Source organism: Cibotium barometz, chromosome 15 (genome assembly GCF_041138505.1).
Source record: "Cibotium barometz isolate CiBa-2024 chromosome 15, ASM4113850v1, whole genome shotgun sequence".
Taxonomy (NCBI): domain Eukaryota; kingdom Viridiplantae; phylum Streptophyta; class Polypodiopsida; order Cyatheales; family Cibotiaceae; genus Cibotium; species Cibotium barometz.
In genome coordinates this window covers 20,426,575-20,450,298 of record NC_141060.1, presented here as the reverse complement: position 1 = coordinate 20,450,298, position 23,724 = coordinate 20,426,575, and the positions used below count along the sequence as shown (strand labels likewise).

Here is a 23,724-nt window from a genome sequence, read left to right as displayed (position 1 = left end):
GGGCTAGAGTTGCAAATCCTTTAGTGAGTCTATCCTTTGTTGGCTAGTGAAGTGTGGACTAGTGAAGGTAGCTCCGAGATAGACGTGGACTAGTGAAGGATGTTAGAAGTCATCTCCTGTTCAGTTTTATACACCAGGGCCTTTGTTGTGGGTGTGCCCGCCCTTATGAGGTGTTTTATCATTTTTCCCCACCCTCCGCATTTTTCCCCTATTTTTCCCATTTTTCTGTGGCTTGGGAGGCAGCCCTGAGTTGGCAGGAGGATCCATTTGCTGGCCGACTACATCAGATGTGTGTATTGGAGCTGGCCGACTGTACTTGATGCAGTCGTGGACCCTTAGAGCTGGCCGACTGGCTGCATGCTGCTGGCCGACTGTAGATGCAGTCGTGGAGCCTTTTTCAGCAGGCCGCTGCACATGTGGGGGCATATAAATAGGCCCCCACCCCCATACCACTCAATGTATCATACCGGGATTTTCTTGTGTATATCAGAGCAGAGTTACATGCCTACATCTCTCTCTCTCTTGTGCTGTTTTTCTGCATGCGTTTTTTGCTCTTGTGTTCCCAGATCTGGTCATCATCTCCGCTGCGTATTCTGACATGGTATCAGAGCCTAGGCTCTAGATAGTTCTTGGGATTTGTGTGAGCAAGAGGGGGACTGTTGTGTGGCTGATTGGTGGACTGTTTTGGACTGTTCGGGAAGAGGAGAAGCAAGAGGACGGCGGGCTGATTTGCTGGACAGCCACTTGCAGGTATTAGTTCTTCTTTGTTCCCACCCACCCACCCTTTTCAGAGTACATCCCCGCAATGGCAGATCTGTTTGAGATGGCCGAGAGGCATGTGAAGATCCCGACACTCCCCACGTTCCCGATGGACCGTTAGTTGGACGGGGGCAACTACGGCATATGGAAGGTTATGATGGAATCTGTTCTGGAGTCTTACGACCTCGCTGATTTCGTCGTTGTTGGGGTTCCACGGCCGGAAGCAGAGGAAGGGGAGTTACCGTCGACTCGAAAGGACCGGGAGGCTCAGACACAGATGTGGGATCGTGTCAACGCCAGGGTCCGTTCGTTTATTTTCCTCAACTGCACACCCCAGGTAATCAATCATGTAAAGCATATGACGCTGGCCAGAGGTATATGGCAGCATTTGGCCTCACTTTACAACAGGGTATCGCCCATGCAGAGGATTTCCTTGGAAGTACAGATGCGGGTTATGAGCCCTGCAAAGTCGTCGACGATGCGGGAGCATATTAACAAGCTGCAGGCTCTTCAGCAGGAAGTTCTTCAGGCTGGGAAGGAGATATCATAAGAGGACATGGCCATAACGTTGCTGTCGCACTTGCCCTCTTCGTACTCAGCATTTTACTCGTCTTTGATTACCAGTGGCAGGCTCAGCACCATCACGTGGGAGGAGCTTGTGCCCATGGTCCTGGACCAGGAGGAACGATTCACGAACCCTCCTCAGGGTGGAGGTTCGGAGGCCTTAACTGGCCAACGGTCGAAAGGCCGTAACTCGGGCAAAGGGAAGGCTTCATCGGAGAAGTCTTCTGAGAAGAAGTCCGTCGCTGACCGCGAGAAACTGAAGGTAGAGAGGACCTGTAATGATTGTGCCGAGAAAGGCCACTATTGGAGGCAGTGTCCCAAGCGGAAGATCGAGAAGGGTGAAGATTCCTCAACAGCAATCATGAAGACTCCGGCTTTTGTGCACCTGGAGGTGGTGGACACCGATGTTTCATTTTCTTCAGGCAGGGAGGAGATTGGAGGACTCTCCGCAACGGATACTCGGGAGTGGATTCTCGATAGTGGTGCTTCCAGGCACATGACTCCTTCCTGTTCCGGTTTACAGGATCTCTGCAGGCTTTTTGGTCATATTCTTACCGGGGATACATCCACTATCCCAGTTCACAGTGAGGGCAGGATGGAGATAGTTCCCGATGGCAGAGGGGGGAAGCATTCCTCCCAGGTGTTGTATGTTCCGTCACTTGGTTTTCATCTGTTGTCAGTGCATCAGGTTTGCAAGACTGGCGTACGGGTGGAGTTTGATGAGCATTTTGTTGCTCTCCGGGACAAAGCAACAGGCCAGGTGGTTTGGGAAGGTGGAGTGGAGAATGGAGTTTACAAGCTTTCAGCACTCTCTCTCCCAGGTTCTCAGGTTTGTGATGAGTGGCAGTTTGGTAATGGCCACTTAAGTCTGGATACGCTGCAGGTGCGGGCTTTCCGGGACCAGATGGTGGATAGCTTGCCAGTAGTTGGCAGCAGTTGGCAGGAACTTTCCAGTACTGATGTTGGTAGTTCTTGTGTTCGTCAGTCAGAGGAAGCTGAACAGGTCACTTATGCTCTGATGTCTCGTAGTATTCGGGACAAAGAACCTCCAGTAGATAAGGATGTTCTTTCCTCATCTACTGGAGGAAAGAACATCCTTTCGGAAAGCTAGGCAGGTGGCAGGTGCTTACTTGGAGAAGGAGGTGGTTTCTCCAGGCTTTGTGGTTCCGGATTCAGAGGGGGTGGTTTACAGGTTTCAGAAGGCCTTACGTGGTCTTCATCAGGTTTCCAGGACTTGTTTGTGCACCGTAACAGGTGTTGATCCTTGTGAGCAGTGTGATGTCTCTGTGACTCAGAAGCTGTATGGTTCATTGATCTGGTTGATGGACACCAAATTGGACGGGAGCTTCCTGATGAGGCAGTTGAGCTCATGGTTGCGGATGTCTCTTTGGGAGGCAGGATTGCGTTTCCTGTGGTTTCTGCGGCATGCGAAGGATCAGGGACTCTTGTACACAGGAGGGGGATTATTGGATGGAGTCCGACTCCACGGTTGGAGTGACTCAGTTTGGGGAGGAGATCTGGACACTAGGAGATCTACTTCAGGCCCAGGAGCAGTTTTATGGAGCAGTAAGATACAGTCATCTTTTGCCTTGTCGAGGACAGAGGCAGAGTACTGGGCTGCTTGTGAGGTGGTGAGGATGCAGAGGTTGCATTGCAGGTTTGGGCTTCCACTGGAGAAACCCATGGTCATCCAGAGGCACTTTGTTCGTGAACAGATCGTTTTGCTGATGACATCTTGCTAGAGTTCTGTTCGACGGAGGACAGTACGGTGGACCTCTTCACGAAGTCGCTATCTCAGGATTTGCTCAGGCGGCACCCCAGCTCCCTGTGGTTGGTTTCACAGCCAGGAGCTGAGAGGGGGTGTTAGAAGTCATCTCCTGTCCAGTTTTATACACCAGGGCCTTTGTTGTGGGTGTTTCCGCCCTTATGAGGTGTTTTATCATTTTTCCCCACTCTCTGCATTTTTCCCATTTTTCTGTGGCTTGGGAGGCAGCCCTGAGTTGGCAGGGGGATCCATTTGCTGGCCGACTACATCAGATGTGTGTACTGGAGCTGGCCGACTGTACTTGATGCAGTCGTGGACCCTTAGAGCTGGCCGATTGGCTGCATGCTGCTGGCCGACTGTAGATGCAGTCGTGGAGCCTTTTTCAGCAGGCCGACTGCACATGTGGGGGCATATAAATAGGCCCCCACCCCCATACCACTCAGTGTATCATACCGGGATTTTCTTGTGTATATCAGAGCAGAGTTACATGCCTACATCTCTCTCTCTCTTGTGCTGTTTTTCTGCATGCGTTTTTTGCTCTTTTTCTTTTGTTTCTTTATGCACACTTTTCTTTTGTTTCTTTTCTTCCGATGACCGGAAGAACACAGTTGTATTATTTTTTGTCTCATAGGCCGACTTTGGCCTCTCGTAGACGTTAATATATCTTTCTTCTTTCTTCTTCTTTCTTCTTCTTTCTTTCTTGTGTTCCCAGATCTGGTCATCATCTCCGCTGCGTATTCTGACAAAGGTAGCTCCGAGATAGACATGAGTTTTTTGCATTTCAAGTTCTGCACAGGTGTTTTCGTCATTTTCTGCAGAAATTTCGACAGTGCAGTTTTCTGCAAAATAGACATACGTACTCTATTGTGGACCGTGCTACATAGCAGGAGTTGTTTTCTGTTCAGTCTTTGCTTCATTACAGGCAGCTTTTGCATCAGTTTCAGTCAGTGGCCATGGCTGATAACAGCAATGATGTATTTCGCATGTTGTCTGCTGAAGACAAACTGGATGGAGATAGCAACTACCCACTTTGGGCATACATGATGCAGCATGTTTTGGTTGCAAAAGGAGTGTGGAACATTGTGCAGGGTACAGATGTACGTCCAGGTTCTGTGGATGTAGGATCTGTTGAGGATGTTGCAGGTTCTAGCAGCTCTACTGTTGCTGCTGTTTTACCCACTGCTGAACAAGCTCGTTGGGATGGTAAAGATGCGCAGGCTCATGCCTTGATTGCACTTTCTGTCAAACGTAACATCACCCCACATATTCGTTCAGCTAAAACAGCAAAACAAGCTTGGGATATTCTAGCTGGTTTGTATGCAGGTCGTAACGAGGCAAAAATCGCTTACCTGCGTAAAGAGCTAGAATTGAAGATTATGCAAGAAGATGATGACATGAATGTTTTTCTTGCTGAGATTAAAGATCTCAAAGAACAGTTGATTTCTGCAGGTGAGATTATTCCTGATCATTCTCTTGTGCAGACTGTTCTTGATGCTTTACCCGAGACATATCAGACTTTTGCTTCCACGTGGAGACTTCTTAATGAGGACAGACCTGATGCTGTCAAGTATGATACTTTAGTCAACAAGCTCTTGCAAGAAGCGCAGTCCAGGCAAAATAGGGCCAGGCAGCGTGCAGTTGATCAAGCATTTATTGCTGCCCAGCAACAGAGAAGAAGTGGTAAGGCAACCCCTTCCACTGTTTCTTCTCCTATTAGTAGGTCTGCAACTTCTTCTCCTTCCATAGGTAGCAACAATAAGTCTGAGAAGGCTCTTGATAAAGGCAAGAAAAAGACCAGGTGCAACTATTGTAAGGCAAATGATCATGTCATTAAGAATTGCCCTAAGCTAAAGGCTAAAGAGGCAAAGAAGAAAGAGTCAAATGCAGCCACAATAGCGGATGCTTCTACAAATGCAGATTCTGCAAATGTTGTGCAGGATACAGAATGGGCGTTTAGCGTGTATTGCCAGTATGACCCATCTGTACATGATGCATGTTTGGCAGTTTCTGTTGACTCTCATGTTTGGTATTTTGACAGTGGTGCTACAAAGCACATTACCTCGCATCGTGATATGTTCACTTCTCTTGAGGCTGTCCCTAATGGGAATACTGTCACATGTGCCAATAATGCTTCTTACCCAGTGAAGGGCATTGGTAAAATTATGCTTACTGCTGCAAATGGCAGCGCTTTCACACTTTCAGATGCTTTGTATGTGCCAGGGATAAAGAAGAATCTATTGTCTGTCTCTGCGCTTGCTAGACTTGGATTTGTAATCAAATTTGTGGATGACAGATGTACTGTTCATGATTTGACTTCTGGTGATACGATTATTGTATCTGGCACCTTGTTTCGTGGGCTGTATAGGCTCAATTCTTATGACAAGTGTGTGGAAGATTCAGCAAATGCAGTTTCTGATGAAAAGGCAGTTTCAGATGCAAAACTATGGCATGCTCGTTTTGGTCATCTGAACTTTGCTAGTTTGCTGCGTTTGCAGAAATTTGATATGGTTGCTTCATTGCCCCCTCTTGAGGCACCATTGAAACATGTTTGTGAAGGCTGTATTTTGGGCAAAATGCAGCGTTCTGCGTTTCCAAAGGATGGTTCTGTGCGGGCCACTCGCAAATTGCAGCTTGTACATAGTGATGTATGTGGGTCTATGCAAACTCCGTCATTTGGTAAACACTTGTACTTCGTGACTTTCATTGATGATTACTCAAGGCATGCATGGGTGTATCCACTGAAGGCAAAGTCCGAAGTGTTTTTGTGCTTCAAACAGTTTTTTCTTATGGTTGAAAATGTATCCAATTGTACTGTGGGCACCCTCCGTACTGATCGAGGGGGGGAGTACATGTCTAAAGAGTTTGATGCATTTCTGGCTAGTCGTGGGATAAAACACCAATGTACAGTGCCGTATACCCCTCAGCAAAATGGTGTTGTTGAGAGGAAGAATAGGTCACTTATGGAGATGGCACGATGTATGGTCAAGAGCCAAGCTTTGCCACATGCGTTTTGGCTTGAGGCTGTCATGTGTGCTGCATATGTACTCAACAGGTGTCCCACTAAGGCCTTGCAGTCTATTACTCCATACGAAGCTTGGCATGGCAGGAAGCCTTCTATTGGTCACTTGCGTGTCTTTGGTTGCTTGGCCTATGCTTTAGTGCCTGTGCAACAACGCAGAAAATTGGATGATAAGGCTGTCAAATGCATTTTTGTTGGTTACAGTGCTGAGAGCAAGGGTTACAGATTGTATCATCCGCAGTCAAAGCGTATCTTGATTAGTCGAGATGATGTTTTTGTGGAAGATGCTGTGCAGCCCTTGTTATCATGTACCAAAGAGACAGGTGTAAGCTCACGGGATGTATTTGATACGTTGTTGCCTCTCTTTACAGGTGGGAATTCAAATGTAAGTCCTAATGAGGCAAATATTCAGCCTATGCAGATTTCAAACGACATCATAGATCAGCCTATTTCTGATGCAGATTTACAGGATGTAATTCATGAGGATAGGGCTGAAAATGAGCAGGCTAGAGGTATGCCTAAATGGCTGGTGCAAACCTTGCGTGATAGTAAGATTGATGCACCTATTACTAGTCGTACTCGTTCAGGTTTTCAGCATGCCTCTTATGCATCAGATTGTTATGCTTTGGCTGTGTCTAGTATGTGTGAAGAAGAAGAACCTCTTTCATTTGATGAGGCACAAAATTCAGAAAATTGGTTGGCTGCAATGCAAAGTGAATATGATGCTATAATGAAGAATGGTACATGGTCTTTGTGTGATTTGCCTATTGGTAAAAAGGCCATTGGATGTAAGTGGGTTTTTAAATTGAAACGAAAGCCAGATGGTAGTGTTGATCGCTATAAGGCTAGACTTGTTGCAAAGGGTTATGCTCAAGAAAAGGGCATTGATTTTGATGAGACCTTTGCTCCCACTTGTCGTATGACTACCATTCGTAGCATTTGTGCATTGGCAGCTCATAATGGTTGGAATGTACATCAGTTGGACATAAAGACTGCGTTCTTGAATGGAGATTTGCATGAGGAGGTGTATGTATCGCAGCCTCGTGGTTTTGTTCAAAGAGGGCAGGAAAACAAAGTGTGCAGGTTGAAAAAGGCTTTATATGGTTTAAAGCAAGCTCCACGAGCTTGGTATGAAAAGATACATGCATATTTGACTGCACATGGGTTTCAGAATAGTCCAACAGAAAGCACTTTGTATGTTAAACGTGTGGATGGTGTACATCTAATCATTGCTCTCTATGTCGATGACATGCTGCTCACAGGACCAAATGAGAGTCATATTGCTGATTTTAAGGCTGATTTGAATGCCTCTTTTGAGATGTCAGATTTGGGACATTTGCATCATTATTTGGGGATACAATTTAAGCAGTGTGATGGAGGTATTGCTTTGTGTCAGACAAAGTATATTGAGACATTGTTGCGGAGATTTGGCCTTGAAGACTGCAAGCCTATTGCTACTCCAATGGAGACAGGTTTGAAGTTGAGTCTTCATGATGCTGGAGATCACTTTGATGTCACACTCTATCAGACAGCTGTTGGTTGCCTCATTTATGTATGCATTACGAGGCCGGACATTCAGTTTGCAGTCTCACAGGTGAGCAGGTTTATGCATAGCCCAGGGTCTCAGCATTGGAAGGCAGTTAAACGCATCTTTCGCTACTTGAGTGGCACCATACATCTTGGGTTGTTTTATCCCAAGGGGGGATCGTTGCCGCCAGATTTACATGCTTTTTCGGACTCAGATTGGGTTGGTTGCTATGACACAAGAGTGTCCACAAGTGGTTTTTGTTTCATGCTTGGTAGCTCATGCATATCTTGGTTGAGCAAGAAGCAACCTACTGTGGCCACTTCTAGTTGTGAAGCTGAGTACAGGGCAGCTTTCACAGCTACGGTTGAGTGTGTGTGGCTCAGACGGCTTATGGCTGACTTGGGTGTTGGACAGGAGTCTGCCACCTCTATCTTCACTGACAGTCAGAACGCATTGGCAGTTGCGAAAAACCCAGTTTTTCATGCTCGCACAAAGCACATTGAGGTGCATTATCACTATGTCAGGGAGAGACTCTCAGCAGGAGAGATCAGCTTGGCCTATGTGCCAACACAGGACAACCTCGCCGATCTTTTCACAAAGGCGCTTCCTCGTGAGAAGTTCGAAGCTTTCCGCAAAGCTTTGGGCTTGCTCCCCTTTGTGGATTGATCTACTTCGGGCATGGCACTCCCCTATACATGAGTGCCAGCTCTCGTTCACACCATCACTCCCAGGGGGGATTTGTTGCCATATATATAGGCAGTGATGTGTGTGAACACACTGAGGACCGCCGGGGCACTTTTTCCCTCTTTAGGAGGTTTTTTCCCCCGGCTTGTATATACGCCCATCACTCTAGGGCTAACTTATCTTTGTACATTGACACAATCTAATACACTTTGTGTTATGTGCATTCTTGCTTCTTCTTCTCCAAGCTTTGTGTGCTTTCCTGCAACCCTAATTCCAACAACCACATAAAGGGGCCGATGATAGGCTGACCCCCCCCCCCCCTTAGGTTATATTACCAAAAGAGTCTGCAAGTACAAGTTTACGGGTGCCTGGGGATTCACCACCAGCCTGCACCTGATTCTTCCAAATACATCATGAATGAATACATTTCAAACAAGAGAATCTGTAGGTACATCCGCCCTACACACAGGTACATTCGCCCTGCACAAGCCTCTTCACAGGTACATCCGCCCTGCACAAGAGTATCACAATCCTCACAGGTACTCCGCCCTGCACAAGATGTAAATGGATCTTTAGGCCCTGTTTCCACGCGAGAAACTGATCCAGAAACTTGTGTTCTCCGCGAGCAAGTGTTCCCAATGCTTGCCCTAAACACCTGTTACACCAGGAATCCTTGAGACACATCCATGCTCACATATTCCATTGCTGTCCGGCCTGTTTTATGCAATAACCAGTCCAAAACAGCAACTTTCCATCGCGAGAATTCCACCTGTAAAGGGTCCTACAGCCCTGTGGAGGTCCCTAGAGCTGTCCTGTACTGTCCAAGTTGGCTTTGGACACCTGTAACCAACCCAAAACTCGCAATAACCAGAAATTACAGGTCTGAAATTTACCAACCAGCCCTTTAGAAGAGTGTGGGGATCGATATCCAAGCTTGTGTGAGTCCGGGAAGCAAGCAACCAGCCGTGTAGCAACTCCCAAAGCTTCAACCAGCTCTCCAATGTGTTAAATATGAATAAAACAGCCCAAATGGCCTCTTGAAGGAGGCGCCTTTCTCCAGTGCCACCTAAGGGGCTTGGTGGGTGCACAAACAGGCTGACAAGTGTCCCCATAAGGTGTCCAGGTAGGTGTCCAGCCCATAGTGCTCCATTTGTCCTGTTTGTATAAGTTTAGGTCCAACCAAATGGGAAATGGCCATAAGTTGTCCGGACTTCATTAATTTTGGTCCAACCAAATGCGAACGCATTATAAGTTGTCCGGCCACTTATTAATGAGTGTGGACCTGCAAACCAATAAACTTTAGTAGAAAATGAAATAAGCTGTAAATTGAGTGTGGACGCACTTACCACCTGCAAAACCCATAAGCCCACAATTTTAGGCCCAAACAGGAGTGCACACACGTGTCCACAAGGTGCCTGGGCGTCCCCGGTCCCTCGGACTTCACAAGCCAAAATAACAAGCATTGTCCAGGTAGCAAGACAATGTCACGCAAAGTAAAATAAAGTTATGGCATGCATCATTTATGCATTGTGCACATGTAAACTTGGAGAACCACCTATCATCATTCTTGTACTTGACAATATTCCGCCTGCCATCATAACACACCATGTGTGCATGGCCGGAATCCACACGGGCACCGCCCGAAAGTCCACAAATGTCCTGCCATGTCCTTGGACTCATATGCATCCACTCATATGATCCATACACATGCCCAGGTATAATACATACATGCATCCGCATGTTTCTAGGCCTGACACGCATCCGCATGTCCCTAGAATATAGGGATTTGTGATAGCGAGCACAACCCGCCACCATCTGTGTGCAGCCCGCCAGCTTCGGTGAGAGCAGGTGCCTTCGACAGTGCCTCTATTGCGCCTTCCTGCAGGAGCTCAGCTCCTTCGAGCTCCCTCTTCACAAGACCAAGGTCGTCATCGATGCCAATCGAGTAGGAAACCTTCAAAGAGCTGCAAGTACTGTGCCACCACTGCCTGTGAACTCGGCTACACGAGTCAGCAAATTCGACACCCCCTTTCTGCAACATAAATCAGAAATTGCCTGAGGTATTTGCTTCAATTTTGGAATTTGCATGTCCAATCATGGTACAATCATCAATTGAGCAGGTACAGGTCCAAATTGCTCAGATTTTGAGCAAAATTGGCAACTATTAGGTGACATTGGTCACATTCCGCGTCAATTTGCAGGAAATTGGATGTCAAAATTTGGGGCTTTTGATGTAATTGTGCCATTGGGCATTCATACATGCTGTATGATGTGAGAAATCTCACATTCGGGCAAAATTGCAGGAAATTGGAGTGCAAATCAAAGGGCTTTTGTGCCAATTGGGTTGATTTGCATGCAGGCACTGGCATTTGATGCTTTGGGCAATGTGTTGATGCCTGTCAAGCACTCAATGTGCCAGTAAATCAAGGGGCTTTTATGTATTGGATGTATATGTGGCCAGGGGGAAGCATTGTGAAGACTTTGGATGTCTTCATGTGCGTTAATGTACCATGTATGATCAGAAATTGATCTTGAATCAAGGGGCTTTTCAAGATTTTATGCTTGTTGAGCTTGGCAAAGCAGCAGGGAAGACTTTTATGTGTTGAACCCTCAGAAATCCACTTGCAGTCAAGGGGCTTTTGCTCAATTTCTGTCCGGGACTGTTGTATGCAGTGGTGGGGACTGTCAAGGTCTGATTTTCACTCATTTGGACAGCTAGGAGAGCATTTATTGTTGCTGTACTTGCTGGTACAGATTTGGTACAACTTTGTACAAGTTTTGGCATGGCTGTACATTGATTTGAGTGAGGAAAAGGTTCATTTTCAGCTGCTGTACTTGCCGGTACAGATTTGGTACATCGTTGGTGAGCACTCAGTACTGTTGTACAGTACTTTGGAAGGGGAACAGAGCACATCTAAGGTGCTGTCCTAAATCTGCAGCAACCAGATTTTGGTGATTTTATCACATACAGTGGGAGTAGAGTTGCATTTGTGCTTCCGCAGTGGGAGATAAACTTTGGGAGAACAACTATGAGCACTTTGTGTGTTTTGGTGCAGTGTTTGCACATCTTGCAGGGAGTCAGGCATTGACAAAGGTTGCATATTTCTATGGCAACCACAGGTGAGAGCTCTTCTATTATGACATTTGGCAAACCCAGTGCTATAATGTGTTGCTCCAAAAGAAGCAGCACAAGCCCATCAAAGAAAGGGGTGTAATGCCCGCTTCTTTTACTGCTGAAGAATGGGAAGATATGGATGAGCTGGCAAGATCCAGCATCATGTTGTTTGTGTCAGACTCTTTACTTTTCAGCATACGTGAAGAGAAGACAGCTTGGGGAATGTGGCAAAGATTGCAGGACTTGTATGCCCAGCAAAGTGCCTCAAGCAAAGTGTATTGGTTGAAGAAACTCATAGGTCTTCAAATGAAGGAAGGGGCATCTATGACAGCCCATCTAAATGAGTTTAATGGTGTTGTCAGCCAGGTCATCAATCAAAAGTTGGCAATGGACGATGAGTTCAAAGCCACCTTTCTCTTATGCACTTTGCCAGAGAGTTGGGACACATTCAGGACAGCCACTAGCAATTCAAATGCTATGCTGTCATATGCAGATGTGGAGGGTGCTCTCCTTCAAGAGGAGATGAACAGGAAGAACAACTCTGTTGGAAAGTCCAATGCAATGAATGCACGTGGGAGATCCCAGCAAAGGGGTAAAAGCCAAGAACGGGGAAGGAGCAAGTCCCGCTCCAAAAAAGACTTGGAATGCCATTATTGTGGCAAGAAGGGACATATCAAAAAGCAATGCTACAAATGGAAGAATGATCAAAAGGAAAAGGGCAAAGGAAAAGACAAAGACAAAGATGAAGCCAAAGATGCAAAGCCGAAGGGCAAAAGTGGAGTCAAGATTGAAGAAGTCAATGTGTCACATGCAGGTGACAGTGAGGATGAAGTCCTATTCACGTCTTCACTTGATGCCCATTCACTCCTTGCAGGAGATGGTCATGGTATGCACTCATGGATCATTGATTCAGGTGCCTCCTTTCATGTCACAGGTTGCAGAGACTTGTTTGTCAGGTATACTGCTGGCAATGAAGGAGTAGTTTATTTGGGTGACAACCATGCATGCAAGATTCTTGGCAGAGGTGATGTGAGGCTTGTGTTTTCAGATGGCTCACAGCTTATGCTCCATGATGTCAGGCATGTGCCTGAGATCAAGAAGAACTTGCTTTCTACTGGACAGCTTGATGATGCTGATTATGTTACCACATTTGGTCGTGGAAAGTGGAAGATTAGTAAGGGCTCACTGGTTGTTGCCAGAGGCTCTAAGGTGGACACTCTTTACTTCATGCATGCTGGTGTTTGTCACCATGCTAGCCGGTTGGGACACATGAGTGTCAAAGGAATGGAGCAATTGTCTCGTTTTGGTTACTTGCCTTCTCTAAAGTTCTCAAGTTTTCAGTTTTGTGAGCATTGTATATATGGCAGGCAACTCCAGTGCCCCCACAAGAAAGCTCTTGGATAGAAAGATGCTCAGTTAGAGCTTGTGCATACAGATGTATGTGAGATGCCTCAGCTTTCTTTGGGAGGGGCAAAATATATTGTGTCTTTTATTGATGATGCCACACGCAAGGTGTGGGTTTATCCTCTTCGTTTGAAGAGTGATACATTCTCAGTGTTTTAGAAGTTTGTTGCTCATGTTGAGAATCAAACTAGCTAAACACTGAAGGCTTTGCGTTCCGACAATGGTGGAGAGTATATGTCCAAACAGTTTCAGGACTTTTGTGATGCTAAAGGCATCAAGAGGGAGCTCTCTACTCCTTATGATCCTCCACAAAACGGGACAGCAGAGAGGATGAACAGGACCATTCAGGAGAAGGTCCGTTCTATGTTGTCACATGCTGCGTTACCTCATGGTTTTTGGGCTGAAGCTGTTATGACAGCCGTTCATCTTATAAACAGGTCGCCTAACACGAGGCTTGGTGGGAAAGTGCCAGAGGAAGTATGGACAGGGAAGCCTCCGTCCTACAAGCACTTGAGAGTGTTTGGTTGCGTTGCGTACGTGCACATACGCAGGGAAATACGCACCAAACTTGATCCTAAGTCTCACAAATGCATATTCCTAGGATATGGTGACAGAGGTGAAATGGGGTATAGACTTTGGGATCCAGTGAATAGAAAGATTATACGTAGCAATGATGTCATTTTTGATGAAACATGCATGTATAAGGAGCCTGCAAGGCAACAGGAGCTTGGCAGAGTCATGCTTGATGATGATGGACAACAACCAAGGGCTGTAAATCAGCCATTACAGCAACAAAACCAGCCCTTAAATGGTGCTGAAAATCGTCCAAATGGACAGCCAGAGTTGGCAGAAGATATCCCTATGGATATCCCACAGTTAGAGGAGATACCGGGCATGATCTTTCAACCTTATGGCATGGAACAGGAGCCACCAATAGGTGATATGCAGGCTGGACAGCAACCTGCAAATGATGGTCATTGGGTACGGAGGTCCACAAGACCCTCCAGAATCCCTGACAGGTTTGTTCCAGGGGTTGACTACTTGATGCTCACTGACTGTGGGGAGCCCTCATGTTATAAGGAGGCTTTACAGAGGGCAGACAAGGCTCTTTGGGAGTGTGCTATGAAGTCAGAGATGGATTCTCTGCACAAAAATGGAACATGGAAGTTGGTGCATTTGCCTACAGGCAAGAAGGTTTTGCCATGCAAGTGGGTTTACAGGCTTAAAGTTGCACCTGATGCAAAGCCAAGATACAAAGCCAGGTTAGTGGCTAAGGGCTTCAAGCAGGAATATGGTGTGGACTTTGATGAGATCTTCTCTCTAGTGGTCAAAATGACCACACTTAGAGTTGTATTAGCTTTGGTTGCTCATGATGATCTGGATTTGATTCAGATGGATGTGAAGACTGCTTTTCTTCACGGTGATCTCCATGAGGAGATATATATGCAACAGCCAGAGGGTTATGCAGTGAATGGAAAGGAGAAGCTTGTATGCAAGCTGAAAAAGAGTCTTTATGGGCTCAAACAGGCACCCAGGGAATGGTATCATAAATTTGATACATTCATGAAATCCCAAGATTTCAGGAGGAGTGACATAGATCACTGCTTATACACCAAGAAAGCTTTGGATGACAGTCTATTGATCCTCATCTTGTATGTTGATGATATGTTGATTGCCGGGAAATCTCGTAAAGAGATGGATGCCTTGAAGAAGAGGCTGCATCAGACCTTTGATATGAAGGATTTGGGTGATGCAAATCACATTTTGGGTATGCGGATACTTTGGGACAGAAATCAGCATGTGTTGTATTTGTCTCCGAAGGAATAGATTGGCAAAGTTTTGCAGAGGTTCAATATGGATGGGGGGAAGAAGACTAGTACTCCTTTGCCTCCATATGTGAAACTCAGTGCTAAGGACAGCCCACAGTCGGACAGTGACAGGGCTGATATGGCCAAGATTCCGTATGCTTCAGCTTGTGGTAGTCTCATATATGCCATGGTTGCTACCAGGCCGGACATTGCATTTGCAGTGGGAGTGGTTACTAGATACATGGCCAACCCTGGCAAGAAGCATTGGGAAGCAGTGAAAGGTGTCATTAGATACCTGAAGGGCACACAGGATATGTGCATTTGCTTTGGCAAACAGGATGCATTAGTGCATGGTTACACGGATTCGGATTATGCCGGTCATCCAGATAACTGGAAGTCTACTACCGGTTATGTGTTTACATTCACAGGAGGTGCTGTGTCATGGATATCCAGGATGCAGAAGTGCACTGCCTTATCTACTACAGAGGCCAAGTATATTGCAGCCACAGAGGCTTGCAAGGAGGCATTATGGCTATCTCGGTTAGTGGTTGATTTGGGTTATATAGGGGATATTCCATTGTTGCATTGTGACAGTCAGAGTGCCATCCAGTTGGCAAAGAACCCTGTCTTTCATGCAAAGATGAAGCATGTGGATGTGAAGTATTACTTCATCAGAGAGGTGATAGAGAACAAGCTGATTCAGCTTGTCAAGATTCATACGGATGACAACCCGGCTGATCTGTTGACAAAGAGTTTGCCTCCAGAGCGGTTTGCACATTGCAGACACTTGATGGGCATTGGATGAGGCCAGTTTCAGCCTTGATATGGCCTTGTATATTATCATGGACATGCTGATTTTTTCTTTTCCTTCATTTAAGGGCACTTTGCCTTTAAGTGGGAGGTTGTTGGGGTAAAGGCATTATGCCCACCCTTACAGTGTGTACTAGCCCATAAGTTTTATAGTACATAGTACACTTAGTACTTTTAATGTACTAAGTGCACTATGTGTACTAGAGCAAATATACATGTGTGATAGGGGAGTCACACACTCATACTCTTGAGTTGACTTATCCCCACATCTCTCTCTCTCTCTCTCCCTTCTTCTCTGTGTGTATGTCTCCCACATGAAATCCCTAACTCTCTACAGCTGAGCTTACATAGCTCCTTCAAGCTGGGGCTGATGTTTGTGTTGCTGGCAAGGTCCAGGGAGTCTCGGACGTCGGGCTCACTGTAGTGCTGTGGCCCGGTCCAGAGTCACACCAGAGGGGGTCTAGCGTGGGGTTGGGCACTCGAGAATGTGTGGCTGGATGAGGCTGTGGGTATGCCATCCATGGCTGGTGTGTCGTGGTCTGAAGAACCGAGTGATGGTTGCCTGGGGCTCGGGTGGATGTCTCCCAGAGGTCCCTAATCAGTGAGTGTTTGTGGCTATGAAGCTCTAGTAGGAATGGGCCTAGGCACCGCTGATCCGGGAATTCATGATCTTGTATAAGGGTCCAAACCCCTCTCTGAAGAGACAGTGGAGCCTCCCTCGAATCTCATAATATACGGTGCACTTGCATATGAAGTGCGCTTCTGACTCGACCTCCCGCTGGTTGAGAGAGAGAGAGAGAGAGAGAGAGAGAGAGAGAGAGAGAGAAAAAGAAAGAAAGAAAGATATATTAACGTCTTTAAAGGCCAAAGTGACCTATGAGACCAAAGGTCTGAGCAGTGAGTTTGACGTGCTAGGAGACTAGGTCAAAAATTATGTATGTTAAGCTGGAATAATCAACACCCAAAAAGTGTAGTAATTTAACACCTTGCACTTCTCAAAAACGTCTTAACTTGCTATTGGGAAGGCCTTGAAGAAACGTTTCGGCTTGGCTGAAATACTGAAACGCACCGTTTCCAGATCTCCAAAACGTTTCTACAATCGAAGTGTGTTTCACCTTTATAGGTCTGTGAAATGTCCTTTTGCCCTCGTAAGGGGCTGTTTCCAGCTTCTATGATTCAATGTAATCATTTAATCTGGGAAGAGGCTGCAGAAAATATAAAGGCTCTGTTTGTTGAGCTGTTGGAAAAGAACCTATGTCACTAAGGAATGAGACACACATGATGAGAAAAGGGCGATTTTCCCTAATTATTACAATAAGTTTTGTTATTTTGTTCACCTTGCCATACTTTGAGAGTGGGAGCTTGACCACGGATTTCATGGCCATAATTCAACTGAGATATACTTATGTGGAGCTGTAAACGAATAAAGCCAGCCGACCATAACTGAGATATACTTACGTGGAGCCATAAACGAATAAAGCCAGCTGACCATAATCATTGTTGAGCAGATTCTTACAAAATAAATATTAAGCAATCCTTCGTGTGCTCGCACAAGTTGGCTAAACGACGTTATTGGATCATTGCAACCATGGGGGATGAGTTGTCTACTAATATGAACTTTGATCAGGTCCACTGTTGGTTGAACAAAATTGGGGATGAGATCAAGATAGATCTCAATAGTGATTGGCCGAGAGCTAATCAATGGTCCAACTCATAACTCTTTTGCAAGGCAGCGCGACTTTCAAAAAGGCTCGTCAATGTGGAGTGCTTGACCATAGCAGTGGAGGCCATTTCCAATGAGATCTCCTCTGCTTGTTATAGTTGTGAGGTCTCACCGTTGAGTGGAACTGTAACTTTGCTCAGTCTTTCATACAAGCTTGCCTGGAAGGATTTTTAGTCCAATGTTTTATGTCTATTTACTTGGATTGGTCGTTGATCTGCTATTGGTTCTGTAACCGTTAGAGCATTAACACTAGTCCTGTAAATAAGACACAAAAGTGGCTTAAGGCTGATTTATGAAATGAATTGAAAAGGCAAATCAGCGTAGAACTTCATGAAACTTCTTAAGCATGCTTAGTTACCATACATCTACCTATGGTAAAAGTTTTGGAAAAAAATCATGTACTTTTTTCAAATTTTAAAGTTACTAGAAATAGCATAAAAAATATTGTAATAGCCTTATCTTCAAGGAGAGGTGTATAAAAAAAAAATGCAGTTTTAGTTAATAGAAGGTACATGCCGATGGACTAAATACATATAGAAGGCTTTTGTATTGCATTTTAAAAATTTATTCAAGGTATTTTTAAAGCAAAAATAAAAAATTACATCTTTTTTAACAAAAGCGCCTAAATGATGACCATGGAAGAATAACTTCTTTGACATTTTTTTCAATGAATATCTGTGTTGAGAGTATTTGGAACAATATACTCAAAAGGGAAATGATTTTTTAACAAAAGTCTGCAGAAGTTACTTTCTTTACAAGACCAGTTAATGTGATCTAAATTTGAAAAAAAGAAATTCTCATTTCTTTGCTTAAAAGTTGAATTAAATTTCTATTTAAACTTTGGTCAAGGTGTGAAACGTGTTTGAAACACGTTGCATGAAACACTTGGCAAACCACTGGTACTGTTGATTAAGAAGAATAGCATTGTGCTTGTATGTGTGGACTACATTGCCCTCAACAATCTGACTCTGTCAAGAACAAGTTCTCTGAGACCGTTGGGCAGATACAGAGCATGACCAAGACCAGGATTGCAATGTTGCGGCCCGGAGTGGCGCTCTCTTAGGGAGGTATCATCCTTTGGTTGAGCATGCCACTAATGACAGAGTTTAGGTATCTATAAAATAAGCTCCCTCCCTCTGAGGTTGTGCAAGGTTGACCATTGGTGGCTGACCCTATGAGGAGAGCCATGGAGGCAGCGATATGGAGCAGATCGAACGGGGAGTAGTTTATCGGAAGTTTCAAAAACATCATTTCAAGAAATTGACAAAGTTTCCTCCAAGTTGGCACCTAACTCAGCAGCGTTGTTTTCAAGTTGGACTTATTAAGTCATTGGCACATGCATCAGACATCCAATGTTTCATGCAAGCAATCTTGCAGAGTATTAATGCCCCAGATTTGATTTTTCTATATGGAAGATTGAACCAGAGTTGGTTGATAATGTTTTTTAAGAAGGAATAGTGGTTCGGGAGCAAGTCTTTTTGACCAGTTCAAGAGGAACGGGGAAGAATGCAAAGAGTTGGAGCTGCCGCACGCAGCAAACGTCTCCCCCCCATGCTTGTACCTACTCAGGCTGACGTGCAGCGTCTGCACACTGCCTACATCTGCCGTCTGCAGTTCAGTGTCGCTGCTCTCTGAACATGTCACAGCAGCAGTCATTTAGGGCTTTTCCAAAAATAGGTGAAACTGTCTGACCACCCTGTTCACATCTTTCTCAGCATTTCTTCTTATTGGCACACTGTGTAGAAGGTGCAATTGACAGATTCCCTGGCACCTTGTTCCCTACGTGGCAAACCAAGATGTAGCTCTTTCTGATGCGAGAGGGAGTATGGAAAATAGTCTCGCAGATGACAAAGACCTGGGAGACACTGAACAAGACAAGCAAAAGGTGTGGCGGCAATGCAATGAGAGAGCCATTGCCCTGATCGGCCTAAGTCTTGCAGATTCCTTGGTGCATCACATAGATTTCAAATCCATAGCCAAGCAAACCTGGGCGAAACTGGAAGGTATCTTCGATAACAAAATCACTTTCTCTCCAAGGTTTTCCTGAAGCTCAAGCCCGGACAGGCCCACACTTACTTGCTTGGCGTTTGGCCCCAAGGGGAACCAGGGGGTGTGTGCATCTCAGTTAGTGAGCTGCTGTTCCCATCAGTAATGGATTCATGCACCATTGTGCAGGGTAGAGCCTAGTGGGTTATCATCAGGGTTGGGGAAGACCGTGTGAGTCGCGTCAATGTGTAGGCTGGCGGAGCAGATGGGTTTTTGGATTCAGGTATGGCAAGAGCTCCCACAACCAGATTTCTGGACTCTGGAGTTTAGGTGAGGACTTAAACGGTTCAAAGGACAAACATGGAGGAGGGTGTGGACATTAAATCTGGAACAGAGTACTCTGCCTGGGAGGTGTTGATTCTTACCACGAGAGGGCAGGACGCTTGACGCCTTTCACACTCCTGGGACCCTCTGCTTTTGTAGATCTGACAGGGAGGATGCATGGATCGAACCTTTCCCACACTGGTTGATTCTATATAGATTAGTGGCTTGCAGCCGCGGGGGCATGATTAGTATTCTTGCGTGTACCACTCTCTGAGACCACGCCCCAGTTCTCCTACACTTTGAAGATCCCATGCCGATCAGAGAGGCAACAGAGTGTCCATATCCCAGAGCGCTTGATTCAGGATGCTGAGATTGGCTGGCAGATTGAGGAGATATGGGGAGCTCTTGCTTTCAGCTCTGCAGCAGACCTCGACCTTGGCCTTTGAGAGGTTAGCTCTTTCCTGCAGAGGGCAGCCCTGCATCAACTCATCTCGTTCTGGGAGCAGGAGCAGAGGCTTTGGGAGTCTTGCTTCCTTTCAGCGTCTCCAGGAGCAGATCCCAGAGTGCCCATGGCTGGAGTTCCAGATGGAGACAGGCCACACAAAGATCTGATCGATTGAGGAGAGGAGTCTGGAGTTTAGGTACCATGCTTGCACGTGTTTTTGGACACAGGCAGGACACAGGGTCACTAGGGAGTTTTTGGAGGTGACAAGCCCGCACCGCAGGTTGAGTAGAGATGGATCTGTTGAGTTACCCCGTGCCAGCCGCCGGCGCGGGAAAAAAAGTTCGTGCCATTTAAAGAGGAATCGCATGGAGGATGGTTTCCGAGCCGCCTTCAACGAGATCATGGCCTCTGGCCACATGCCTGAGAGGCTGTCGGGGGCTCTTGATCCCCAAGGAGGGAGGTGATCATTCAGAGATACGGCAGTGACACCCCAGCACCCTCCTTGGAAGTGCCTACAAAATCCTCGCCAAGGCCACCTCCTGGGTTTCATCCAGGATAGGAGCATCCTGGATAACATCCTCACCTTTTGGGAGGTGTCTGTTACAGCTCTTCGCCAGGCAGACATGGCAGCTCTTCTCAAGAAAGCCTATGAAAGCCGGTTGGATTAGATTAGGCTCAGCATTATATTCCCCTGCCCATAGCCAGGTCCTCATTCAGGGGGCTAGAGGGCAGATGTTTCCGATCTCCAGATCCGTTCGTCTCGGATACCCCCTTGCCCCTTTCCTCTTCCTCTTCATAGCTGAGGCGATGAGCAATTTCCTGTCCGTGTAGGTCACTAGACTTCAGGGCCTTCGTCTGGGTGGTAAGCTTGGCTCAGAGGCTGGTGAGCATGTCCTTAACAGGCTCAGAGGCTCAACACTAGCATGGCTCAGAGGCTTATCCTAGCATGGCTCAGAGGTTCATGTAGCTTGTCCCCAACTTAGACTCGGGCCAAGGTAAACTTTGGGAGTTAGTGAACAGGCTTAGAGGCTCAGCACTAGCATGGCTCAGAGGTTCATGTAGCTTGTCCCCAACTTAGAATCAGGAGCCAAGGTAACTCTCGGAGTTCGTGAACCATGACCTATATTGGTTTTATACACAATAGAAGTCGTGTGGTCTTTGGGTTGGATCCGCACCCACCTTGTCTTGGTCCTCAGTTGAGTCTTTCCAGTGGTTTCCCAGTGGCATCCCGGTGAGATATTTGGGATGTCAGGTAGGCATTGATATCTTGTTAGATTATCAGCTTGCCCCCCTTCTGAGCATTCAGAAGAAGCTCCTTTATTGGAGCACTGCCCGTCTCTCCCTTGTTGGCCACGTGATTGTGGCCAACCAGGCACTCATGGCTACCATGTGGTACATTACTTCTTGCTGGGCATTCTCTCTGGCGTGCCTTGGACAGTGCAACGCAACTTTCTATAGGCAGGGACAAATGAGAGATGTGTGCAGGCCAAAGTGGTGTAGAGGGTGATTATCCAGCCTCGTCATTGGCATCATTAATCCAGCAGTGCCTTGTTGGAGCTTCCCCCACTCGCCGCGGAGGGTGTGAATAATATCAATCTCACTCCATGTAGTGCTGATGGACTCAGCTGGTGGGGGGGGGGGGGGGGGGGGGGGGGGGGTGTCAATGGCCTCGCTACAACGGGCCCGTCCTATATCCGGTGCTGCAATGTTGTTGATGATCTCCAATCTCTGACACTGGCCTGGAGACTAGGCCTCAGACGACAAGTCGGGAGTGGGAACTGTGTCAGTCCTGCAATGCGAAAGTCGGAGAGCGTGCCCTCATACTGCCTTCCGGTCGTGTAGAGGAAGAATCCTCACCATACCTGTTGTGCTTTGGAGCAATTCCAAAGGCACTGCTGCTGCAACTCTAGAGGGTAGCTTCCGTGTGCAGGCGGCGAGAGGCTTTCTTACGCAGATGGTGCCAGGGACCCTTTCTTTCTGATTGGGATGGCGAGGTCATTTGGAACTATTACACCACAACAACCCCCCCGGTGGCCGCCACTGCTGGTTGTACCTTTGAGACCGGCTAGCCATGGAGGGACTACCCTTCCCCAGATTTTCTACACCTCATTCGAGGGTTCTGAGCTTGTACATGTAGCCTATGGCTGTTTGATCGTACCTAATAGAAGGATATTTTCAAAATGGGAAGAATGTGATGGAGCATGAAAGGGCTCCCGTTTCTCAGGCAGTGTGTAGCCAGTTCACCGATGAATCGTTGTCACTGTTGAGAGCAGTGATGCCAGGATAGGGCAGCCCACAATGTTGGTCGGATTTTTTAGGCAGTTGACCAAAATCTAGGGGCTGTAGTGGGTTTATTTAAAGCATTCGTTACTCCATGTTTTGAGCATTCAGCATCCGAGAACCCAGCAATCAGCGGCAAGCTCTCCAACAGGAAACCTGGGTGCAGGGTGCAGCCAAGGTTTGTCCTCTTTCAAGCAAGATGTAGGGTTTTGCATAGCAGTTGCAGCCATTTGTATATTTTTTTGGTAGAACTTTTCTTCTGCATTTTTCTACAATATACATTGGTAGTTTAGGTGTTTGCTGCAAGTCCTCTGCTTCTTGGGGCAGAGAGGCTGCAGGATTGTAGAGTTGTCCGCTACTGATGGTGTCTCAACATTTGCAATGGGTAACTGAATCAACCCTGTATAGATTTTATCTACTCCTTAATTTTAATCTACTATTAAGTTTCAATTTAAACCACTAATTTATTTCTAAAAGTACAATGCTGGATGGGTTCTCCATCCTTCGTCTTGCAAGAGGGACCTTTAGATAGGTTCCCCCTCTTGACCAAGCTTCGGAAACTCTCAATTGGTATTATAAGGGAAACTCTCCTTTTTTTTTGAAAGTAGGCGAACTTGGGAAACAAAACAAACTCTCCTCTGCACTGCTTTAGTTGGCTGTGTGTTGTTGTGTGTCATTGTCATATCATTTGAGTGGGAGCTACAAAAATGTGTCACAGAAGTCGGATGTTATCACCAAGCGGCTTATGTTCACGTTTTTTGTTTTAACTTCCATAGAAAGACCATCCTTCCTTGAACTAAAGGACGTTTTATTATTGTGGGTGTAAATGTTGAATATTTATGGAAGGCACAGCATAAAGACGTTTTTGAGAAGAGCTTCACCACACTGATCCACTTCATTCTCTCATCTAGTTACAATGTCTGCGGCTTCTACAAAACTAGTTCTATTAGACTTAACTTTCAGCTAGCAAAAGAGTTTTAAAATAATGTCAACCTCAAGAGTCCTACATGTTAAAGCGAAGGACCAGTTTGTTAATCTTCAACGTTGATGGGAGGATAATGATTAAGTTTAGATGGCCTCTCATTAAAGTAGCAAGCAGAAAGTATTTGATGCTATTTATGTCTTGTAAAAAGCCAACATACAGTTGTGATGTCATATTGTAGATTGAACTTCTTGGTGGTGAAATGTATGTACAACCAAAACATGAAATATATTAAAATTTAAGATGCTTTGGGTACTTGTTTGCTTTTGTACTTGGGACACGCGGTACATGTTAAAGGTTTGTATTGGCATATGCTTAAAGAAGTTATTCAATAATGGAAGATATGTATATAGTACCTTTGTACAATTTTCTGTTTTTTGTTTTGTTTTTTTCCATAAAGCTTAAGTGGTGTTATTCTGGTTCAACAATTTATCAAGATAGGCAAGATAATGTGCTTGATAGTTTGGCAACTTCATGGTTAGGTGTGCTTGTTGGCACATAGACCTTGTCATACTTGTGCATGGGATA

General features: G+C 45.9%; 1 protein-coding gene across 3 annotated transcripts in view; it reads left to right on the top strand.

Annotated features, from left to right (window-relative positions):
• LOC147631042 (uncharacterized) overlaps positions 1-23,433 on the top strand; it is a 65,764-nt gene extending 42,331 nt beyond the window's left edge. The window contains exon 15 of one of the 3 annotated variants that reach the window (XR_015267518.1): positions 23,067-23,433. The gene's annotated coding sequence lies outside the window, so the exon portion shown is untranslated. Of the gene's footprint in view, positions 1-3,800; positions 3,820-23,060 lie in introns of those variants that run through there. The other 2 variants (XR_015267517.1, XR_015267519.1) reach the window with 2 other exon arrangements.
• The last annotated feature ends 291 nt before the right edge of the window (positions 23,434-23,724 follow it).